We start from the raw sequence: 10,386 nt of genomic DNA on the forward strand, positions 1-10,386 counted from the left end.
TGTTCAATCAAACACTTAGATGTGAACGTTCACAGCAGTGGTGTTGATGATACTCTGCAAGCAGAAACAACCCAGAAGCCCATCAACATGAACGGACACAGAATGCGGTCTGTCCGGGCGACGGCGGCGACTCGGCCGGAACGAGGAATGCGGTTCTGACCCCTGCCACAACAGGACCTGGAGGGCGGGGTGGAGTGAGAGCAGCCGGACGCAGAAGCCCGCATGGTGCGTGATTTCACGGACGGGAAATGTCCAGAATGGCCAAATCCACAGAGGCTGAACGCGACGGGTGGGTGCCAGCAGCCGGGGAGGTAGGAAATGGAGGGACTGCGTAAGGAACATGGGCTTTCCTTTTGGGGTGGGGTTCTGGAACTGTAGAGGTGATGGTCACTGTACCGAGTGCCACTGTTCTGTGCCCTTTAAAAGGGCGAATTAGGGGCGGCTGGGTGGCGCAGTCGGTTAAGCGTCCGACTTCAGCCAGGTCACGATCTCGCGGTCCGTGAGTTCGAGCCCCGCGTCGGGCTCTGGGCTGACGGCTCAGAGCCTGGAGCCTGTTTCCGATGCTGTGTCTCCCTCTCTCTCTGCCCCTCCCCCGTTCATGCTCTGTCTCTCTCTGTCCCAAAAATAAATAAACGTTGAAAAAAAAATTTTTTTTAAAGGGCGAATTGTAGGTCATGTGAATTTCACCTCAGAAAATAGATCTGTAGATAATACGTGATAGATACATTGATTGATTGATGATAGCTGGATGATGCATGATCGATAGGTCATAGAGAGATGATCTATACAGAGAGATGATGGATGATAGATAAAGGTAAAAGCCCTTACAGCACCACTTTAAGCAGCCCAGGCAAGATGTGCTGACGCTTCAGATCCTGGATATATAAGAGCGAGACTAGAAGAAAGTCAAGAAGCAGGGGGGGGGGGGCGGGGATCAGACTCAGGGGGAGGTAGACAGGGATAGTCAAGATGACCCTTGGGCTCTGGCTGACGTGGCCAGGTGGGTGATGGCAGCCTTCGCTGAAGGAGGGCAGGCGGCGGGTGAAGATACGAGGAGCCTGGGGAGGAGGTGCTCCTCACTACGGTTGGTAGCTCAAAGAGACAAAACTTGTGGGACTCGGGGTGCCTGGGTGGCTCAGTCCACCAAGCTCTGACTTCGGCTCAGGTCATGATCTCGCGGTTCATGGGTTCTAGCCCCACCTCGGGCTCTGTGCTGTCGGCACGGAGTCTGCTTCGGATTCTCTGTCCCCCTCTCTCTGTCTCTCTCCATCTCTCTCTCTCTCTCAAAAATAAACAAACATTAAAGAAAGAACTTGTAACGCTATAGGAAAAATTGAACACGCTTCATTAATGGACATCGCAAAACTAGAGACTACACATTCTTTTCAAGTTCACCTTGAACGTTTACTAAAACTCATCACGTCCCAGGCCGCAAAACGAGCTGCAACAAATACTAAAAGAATTGGTATTGTACAAATGACGTTCTCAAACTGTGAGAGAATAAAATCCTAAGTCCGTAACACAACTAAGTCCTCTCATATATTTGGAAATTTTAATGTACAAATGTAAATTTTAAAATACACTTCCACCTAACTGACTGGCGCAAGAAGAATTATAATGAAATTCTAAAAACGGAAGTGAGCAACAGCGAAAACACTACGTATGAAAACTTACGGGATGTATAGCTCGAGCAGTGCTTAGGAGGAAATGTATAGCCTTAAAGAGCTTAAGATGAGCACAACTCAGGAAGCTAGAAAAACCACGGTAGAATAAACGCTAAGAAAGCAGACCAAAGGAAATCACGGAGACAGCAGAAATTAATGAAATGGAAAAAAGAAAGATCAATAAAACGCAAAGTGTGTTCTCTGAGACTCGTAAAATAAACAAGTCTCTGGCCAGAACGGAGGGAGAGAAGTTACGAGGGAGCGTGAGCACCTGAGGAGTCCTGGCTCGACAAATCTGGTGCAAATGACACTAGGGGGATGACCAAGGTGGAAAGGAATGAACTCACCACAGAAAATGGGATGGGTGCCTACCAAGGATGTTTTAGAAGCTGGAGGACAGGTGGGGGAGTAACAGGTGATTCAGGAGACCAGAGCAAAGTTTTAAAACCGCAGGAAGAGGCAGCCAGGAGCAGGGGCTGGTTTGCACAAGACCTGGAGGCATGAGATCTCTCAGAAGAAAATATGTGTGCATGCTCGGTCGGGGGTGGGGGGGGGGATGGATGGAAAATCTGTATAGGAAGCTGCTTGATCTTAAACACACTCACACACTCACTCACACACACACACACACACACACACAAAGAAGCTGCAGGGGCCTGGGTGTCTCAGTCGGTTAAGTGTCAGCCTCTTGATTTCGGCTCAGTCCTTGATCTTGTGGATGGTGAGATCGAGCCCCAAGTTGGGCTCTGCACTGACAGCGCGGGGCTTGCTTCGGATTCTCTCTCTCTCTCTCTCTCTCTCTCGATAAAGAAATATTTTTAAAAAAGAAAATAAAATAAAGGGTCACCTGGGTGGCACAGTCAGTTAACCATCTGACTTCGGCTCAGGTCATGATCTCACTGTTCCAGGGTTCCAGCCCCACCTCGGGATCTCTGCTGTCAATGCAGACCCCGCTTCGTATCTTTTGTCTCCCACTCTCTCTGCCCCTCCCCTGCTCATGCTCTCCCTCCATCTCTCTCAAGACGGAATACACATAAAATAAAATAAAATAAAATAAAATAAAATAAAATAAAATATTTAAAAAAATAAAGAAACTGCTAGACGCTCACATCCTTGCCCCCACCTCTTGCAGAAGACCAGACTTCACCCTTGATGTAGTTAGGACAGAAGGCCCGTGCAAATGCAAACTAAAGTCACGGTGAAATATCCCTGTATTCCCACCGATTGGCAGAAATTAGAAAGTGTGACCGCCCTGGGCACTGGCGATGCTATGGGGCAGCAGGAACTCTTACACTGCGGCGCGGAGCGGGGAGTGCCGTGTGAGCTGGTATAGCCACTCTGGAAAACGATCTGTCCTTAGCCAGTAGACTTAAAGATGTACATGTGTATGACCTAAGGATGTCACCCCTGGGCACATCCGGGAGAAGCTCTTTTACAAATAAACCAGATGGTCTACAAATAAACCATCTTATAACCAGCCAAAGCCAGAAACGAGCCAAGTGTCCGGCAGCAGGAGAATAAACACGGTATGTTAGAGTCATAGGACAGGAAACTATTCGGCAATAAGAGTGCCATCCTTGCTCGGGGACCATGCTAATCTCTGTATCGCGCCAATTTCGGCATATGTGCTGCCGCAGCGAGCCCTCGGCAATAAGAGTGAGGAAACCGCAGCCCCGTGCAGCAGTCTGGACCCTGTCACAAGTGTGATATGGGATTAAAGCGACAAGTTACGGAAAATTGCATCTGGTACGATTCCATTTATATAAAGTGCAGAATATACAAAACTAAATCATACTGTTTCGGGATAATTCATATTTGGGATAAGTAGAAAGAAGAACAAGGAAGGGTGCCTGGGTGGCTCAGTCGGTTAGGCGTCTGACTTGGGCTCGGGTCATGATCTCACGGCTCGTGAGTCCGAGCCCCGCGTCGGGCTCTGTGCTGACGGCTCGGAGCCTGGAGCCTGCTTCGGATTCTGCGTCTCCCTCTCTCTCTCTCTGCCCCTCCCCCGCTCATGCTCTGTCTCTCTCTGTCTCTCTCTCCCTCAAAAACAAATAAACAACAAAAAAAAAGGAAAACACGGAGGGATCGTGGCTACCTCCATTGAGGGAGGAGGAGGATACTTGGGGTCTTCAGAGGCTTTGGGAGTGCAGTCCTCCAGGGAATGGCGGGGACGTAGGCAGAGCACTTTATCGTCATTCTCCACGCAGCGCACAGAACTGGTGTGTTCTCTTGTGTATGTATTACGTCGGATGAGATGAAGCTGCCACTTCTACAAGCCAAAGATAGCTGGATATTAAGCAATTCCATCTGCCTTTGACCTACCAAATTTCGTAATAAGAAAACCAAAAGACTTTATCCTACCACGTGCAACATTGTGACGAAAGGGGCATGCTCCTAATAAAATGCTGTTTATCAAAAACTAAGTCGAAGTAGAAAAACTCATGCAAAAGTTCACATGGACTCTCGAGGGACCCCAAACGGCCAAAACAATTCTGGAAAAGAAGCACAAAGTTGGAGGAGTCACACTCCCCGATTGCAAAACATGCCACAGGAACCGAAATCGTGTGGTGTGGCATGAAGACAGACAGACAAACCGACAGGACAGAACACAGACCCCAGAATAAATCCTGACGGAGAAGGTCAGACGATCTTCGAAAGGGTGCCGAGACCGCTCAGTGGGGGAAAGGATGATCTCTTCAACAGACAGAGCTGGGAAACCGGACATCCGCATGCAGAAGAATGAGGTTGGACCCTTACCTTACATCGTGCACGTACACCCATCCAACACGGCTTAAGGGCCTAAATGTAAGACCTAAGACTATAAAACTCCCGGGGCGCCCGGGTGGCTCAATCGGTTTAGCGTCCGACTCCTGATTTTGGCTCAGTTCGTGATCTCAGGGAGCCTGGGTGGCTCTGTCTGCTAAGTGACCCACTCTTGGCTTGGCTCTTTGACTCACGATCTCACGGTCCACGGGTTCGAGCCCAGTGTCGGGCTTGGTGCTGACGGCATGGAGCCTGCTTGGGATTCTCTCTCTCTCCCTCTCTCTCTCTGCCCCCTCCCTGCTCTCTCTCTCTCTCTCTTTCTCTTTGCCTCTCTCTCTCAAAATATAATGAATAAACTTGAAAAAGAATGGAAAATATCAGGTGTCGGCAGGGATGTGAAGAAATTGGAAACGTGTGCATTGTTGGGAGTTATAAAATGGTACAAGCGCCGCGGAAAACAGTAGGGAGGTTCCCGAAAAATTTTAAACTAGAACCACTACGTGATCCCGCAATCCTACTTCTGGATATATATCCAAAGGAGTTGAAAGCAGAGACTTGTGTACATCCATGATCATGGCGGCATTATTCACAATGGCCAACCTCAGCAGCCACCAGCTGATGAATGGATGAACAAAATGTGGCCTATCCATGCAACACTACTTTCCTGAAACAGGAAGGAAATCCTGTCATAGGCTACTGCACGCATGAACCTGGAGGACGTTATGCCAAGTGAAATAAGCCAGGCGCAGATGACAAATACTGTATGATTCCACTTCCACGAGGAATCTAAAGGGATCAAATTCGTAAAAATGGAAAATAAAATGATAGGTGCCAAGGGCTGGAGAGGGGGGCAAAAGGAGAGTTGTTTAATGGGTATAGAGTTTCAGCTTTGCAAGATGAAAGTTCTGGAGATGTGTTTCATAACAATGTAAGTGTACTTAACATACTGAACTGTGTACCTAGAATGGTTCGGATGGTAAACTTTATGAATTTTCTATCACAATAAAAAAAACTTGACTCAAGAAAACCTGAACAGTCCCATAATTATTAAAGAAATTGGATAGGTAGTTTTCAATGTAGGGATAGGGGCGTCCGGGTGACTCAGTTGGTTAGGCATCTGACTCTTAATGGCAGCTCAGTTCGTGATCTCACTGGTTTGTGAGATCGAGCCCCAGACAGGCTCTGCACTAACAGTCCAGAGCCTGCTTAGGATTCTCTGTCTCCCCCTCTCTGCCCCTCCCCTGCTCATTCTCTCTCTCTCTCTCAAAAATAAAATAAACATTTCTTAAGGTTAAAATGTATGGAAAGAGGGGCAAAAGACTGCAAAAACAAGGTTTATAGATGAATTCTATCAAATCTTCAAGAAACTAATAACTCTCTCTCAGATCAATAGTCCCAAGGAACAGAAAAGGCAAAATGCTCTCCCAACACATTTTATGATGCCTCTATATCAAAACTCAACAAGGATAATACAAGACAAAAGAAAGAAAGAGAGAAAGAAAGAAAGAAAGAAGAGGAAGAAAGGAAAGAAGGAACACAGGCAGGAAGGGAGAGAGAGAGAAAGGGAGGAAGGAAGAAAGGCCAATCCCGAACTATATATGAAAAGAAGACACCATGACAAGGTTGAGTTCAGCCCAGAAAACGTAAAAGTGGTTTAACATTAGAGAATCGATTACTGTAACTCACCATATTAACAGGTGAGAGGAAGAAACTCCTGTTACCATCTCAATGCAACTGAGAAAAAGCATTCGATAAGAATTGAACACACAGCAAACTAGGACTGAAAGGGAGTCTCCTTCCTCTCATAAAGGCGTCAAGCAAACACCGCCTGCAAACATCCTACTTAACGGTTAAACTGAGAACATTCTTTCTGCTTTGATTCCATGTTGTACTATCCAGGGAAGGAAGCGAAAGAAAAGAAACTACAGTTAAGAGGACTGGAAAATGGGAGAAGATATTTGCAAATGACATTAAATAAAGGGTTAGTCTCCAAAATCTATGACGAACTTATCCAACTCAACATCCCCCCGCAAAAAAAAAAAAAAAAACACAAATAATCCAGTGAAGAAATGGGCAGAAGACATGAATAGGCACTTTTCCAAAGAAGACATCCGGATGGCCAACAGACACATGAAAAGATGCTCGACTTCACTCATCATCAGGGAAATACGAATCAAAGCCACGCTGAGATACCACCTCACACCTGTCAGAGTGGCTAACGTTAACAACTCAGGAAACAAGAGATGTTGGCAAGGATGTGGAGAAAGGGGAACCGTCGTGCACCGTTGGTGGGAATGAAAACTGGTACAGCCACTCTGGAAAACAGTACGGAGGCTCCTCAAAAAGTTACAAACAGAACTACCCTACGACCCAACAACTGCACCACTAGGCATTTATCCACGGGATCCAGGGGTGCTGTTTCGAAGGGACACACGCACCCCCATGTTTATAGCAGCCCTATCGACAATAGCCAAAGGATGGAAAGAGCCCAGATGTCCATCGACGGATGAATGGATAAAGAAGATGTGGTTCATATAGACAATGAAATGAAATGTTACTCAGCCACCAGAAAGAATGAAATCTGGCCATGTACAATGACATGGATGGAGCTAGAGAGTATAATGCTAAGCTACATAAGTCGGTCAGAGAAAGACAAATACCATATGATTTCACTCATATGTGGAATTTAAGAAACAAAACAGGTGAACATATGGGAAGGGAGGAAAAAAAGAGAGGGGAAACAAACCATAAGAGACTCAACGATAGGGAACAAACTGAGGGTCGATTGCAGGGAGGGGGTGTGGGGGAGGGGAAAATGGGTGATGGGATTGACGAGGGCACTTGTTGGGATGAGCGCTGGGTATTGTATGTAAGCGATGAATCATTGAGTTCTACTCCTGAAACCAACATGACACTATAGGCTAACTAACTAGAGTTCAAATTAACATCTTGAGGGGAAAAAAAGGGACTGCAAAAGAAGAAACAAAGTAGTCACTAGGCAGATGACATGATTGTATAAATAGAAAACAAACAGCATCCACAAAAGGACTCCAAAAAGCATTACTAGCCGTAATACCAGCAGCGCTACCAGAAGGTAAATTAAAAAGAAGACAGCATTTATCATGGTATGAGACACGTAACAAATGATGCGCATGTCCTTTGGGGAAATGTGTATTTAAAGGACCTTATTCAATAGAGATACGCTATGTTCATAGACGGGGAAACAAAATTTTAGAGGGAGCTAGTCTCCAAAGGGTTTCAAAATGGAACAAAATCTCTATTTACCCCTTCAAAAAAATCCCAACAGAGTTTTTCCTGAACTTGACAAACTGTTTCTTAAACTTAAAAAAAGAAATTTTTTTTTTAATGTTGCTTTTTGAGAGAGACAGAGTGCAAGCGGGGCAGGGGCAGAGAGAGAGGGAGACACAGAATCCGAAGCGGGCTCCAGGCTCCGAGCCGTCAGCCCAGAGGCCGATGCGGGGCTCGAACCCACAAACTGTGAGACCATGACCTGAGCCGAAGTTGGACGCTCAACCGACGGAGCCACCCAGACGCCCCTGTTTCTTAAACTTTTAAGGAAAACTAAAGGGTCTAGTATAGGCAAGATAATTTTGAAAGATTGATGAGAAGAAGGAGCAGCCAACCGAGGGGGCGAGCGAAGGAGAAGAAAAAGGAGGAAGAGAAGAAAAAGAAGCTTTCAAGCTTTAGTAAGTTTAACAGAGGTAGAGAAATCAACCAAAAGGACAGGAGAGAGAGCCACGGCCACATAGGCTTGGGACAGTCAGCGGAGCCGGGTGGGCTGAACACGGGGGCAAGGAGGACAGCCCCCCATGTGGAAAAGGAGAAGGTACATGCAAACAAACCCATTCCGGAGGGACGGAAGGATACCTGGAAATTACGGCGGTGGCACACGGCCTGTGACCCGGCGAGCCTCCTGCCAGCGTCTGGAGAGCCTGGCACTGGGAAAGCAGTCAGCGCCAGGACGCCGGGCACGGCACCACCGGGCGCTCGGACCAGCGACGGCCGCCTCCCCACCCCTCGAGGGGACGCTGATAAATGTGCCATCGGCAAGGATCAGCACAAATACATCTCCCCAGGGCCGTGATGAGGGGAAGGGGTCGTCGGCAGAAGGAAGCCCACCACACGGCTCCCTTTCTAGGAGATTTCAAGCGCACAAAACCCGGAAACATCCTCCGTGGTTGCCACCAAATTCAGGCTCGGGGCCGCCCCCTGCTCCGGATGGCCTTGCAGGCCACATGCGCGCAAAGCTATTCAAAATCGTGTTGCGCGGGGCGCCGACATGGCTCAGTCGGTTGAGCGTCCGACTTGGGCTCAGGTCATGATCTCACGGTTGGCGGGTTCGGGGCCCTGGGTCGGGCTCTCTGCCGTGGGCAGGGAGCCAGCTTCGGATCCTCTGTGCCCCTCTGTCTCTGCCCCTCCCCTGGTTGTGGTCTCTGTCTCTCTCAAAAATACATAAACTTACAAAAACGTTGCCATTGCCGAGATGGAAGAGGTCTTCCCGAGGTCAGTCAGGACATACGTGTGTGTGGGGGGTGCAGAGGCGGAGGGGTGGATAGGGTTGGGAGGTTGGGGGGCCGGCTGGCTCCGGGGCTGCTGGGGGACGGTCTTTCCAGCCTTACTGTTCAGAGCCCTGCCCTTGTGTCCCCCCCCACACACACACACTGTCCCTCCCCAACAGCCTGGCCCTCCTGGGGCTCCTAGATCCCTCCCCGGCCCCCTGTGGGCACCTCGCCTTCCCCCTGGGAGGGCGCGGAGAGGGAGGCAGTAACATATTGAGCACCTGTGCTCCACATCCGCGGGCCCTCGGGCTCAGGGTCACTCGCCTGCCTGGACGCTCCTGGTCTTGCTTCCAAGTCCCCTCTAGCGACACACATCCATCCCAGTGCCCCAGTCCCCTTGAGCTGAGCTTCTCACACTAACACCCCGACAGCTCCATCGGCCACCTCTCACCTCATAGGCCCTTCAGTTCTCTCGTCCTACCCTGCACCGCCCACCCCTCCACCCGCACCTCTGCCCTGCAGGGAGCCACTTTCCCGCAGAAAGGGCCCAGGGGTCCCCCGGATTCTCCTGCCCGCACTGCCTTCCCCCCCACGGAACACCAGGTCTCTAGGATTCTGCCCCCTCCGGCACATCTGGAGCGTACCCGCCTCTCCACGTGCCCATAGCCACCACTGGTCCACATTGTCCCACGCTCTCCACCCAGGGCCACCAGCTTACGCTTGTCCAAATTCCGAGCTATTCACAAGGTCATGGTGACTTTTGCCGTAAGTCTAAGTCCTCCCTGACTGGCTGACCTCTGCATCCCGTTCGACGAAAACTGTGCTCCAGGCACGGGGAGGCACGTGCGCCTACGTCCCCCGCAGGCCTGGCATCGGGCGGTCCCCATCTCCCCTGCTGCCCAATGCCCGCCTTGGTTCATAGTTCAGGGCCACGTGGCCTGCTGGTTAAGTGCGGGGGCCCTGCGGTTGACTCTTAGCCTTGCCATTAACTAGCCCTGCAACTTTGTGCAAGTTTCCTAACCTCTCATGCCTCAGTTTCCCCACCTGTGAACTGTAGAAAATCAGGCTACCCCTTCTGGGGTCATGGTAAGGGGTGAATGAGTTCACACACGCAGAACACTTAGAGCAGCCCTGATGGTCAGGAGGACATCAGAAGGAGCAGAAATGTGTGGTTCAAGGTCAGCTTAAATCTCACTTCCTCCGTGAAGCTCTCCCTGATGCCCTGAGCCCCCGTAGACTTGCCTCCTCTCCCTCCCACGCGAGGTGTCCTCCAGAGATGAGCTGTTCCAGCAGTGGAGCCCCATCGGTGGGCACGTAGTTCTGGCCACCCCCCCCCCCTCCCAGGCCCGGGACGGACACCCTTGGATCAGGTGGCAGTGGGCTTTGTCTCTGAACGGCGCCGCCGCGAGGCCCAAGACCGGCACCCGGTGGGCGCTACG

General features: G+C 49.8%; 1 non-coding gene across 1 annotated transcript; it reads right to left on the reverse strand.

Moving 5' to 3' along the window:
* Positions 1 to 3,204: 3,204 nt before the first annotated feature.
* LOC123595533 lies at positions 3,205 to 3,308 on the reverse strand. The gene has a single exon (XR_006711225.1). It is a non-coding gene; the product is annotated as a U6 spliceosomal RNA (small nuclear RNA).
* Between the last annotated feature and the right edge of the window lie 7,078 nt (positions 3,309 to 10,386).

The sequence above is a fragment of the Leopardus geoffroyi genome, chromosome X (genome assembly GCF_018350155.1).
Source record: "Leopardus geoffroyi isolate Oge1 chromosome X, O.geoffroyi_Oge1_pat1.0, whole genome shotgun sequence".
Lineage (NCBI taxonomy): Eukaryota > Metazoa > Chordata > Mammalia > Carnivora > Felidae > Leopardus > Leopardus geoffroyi.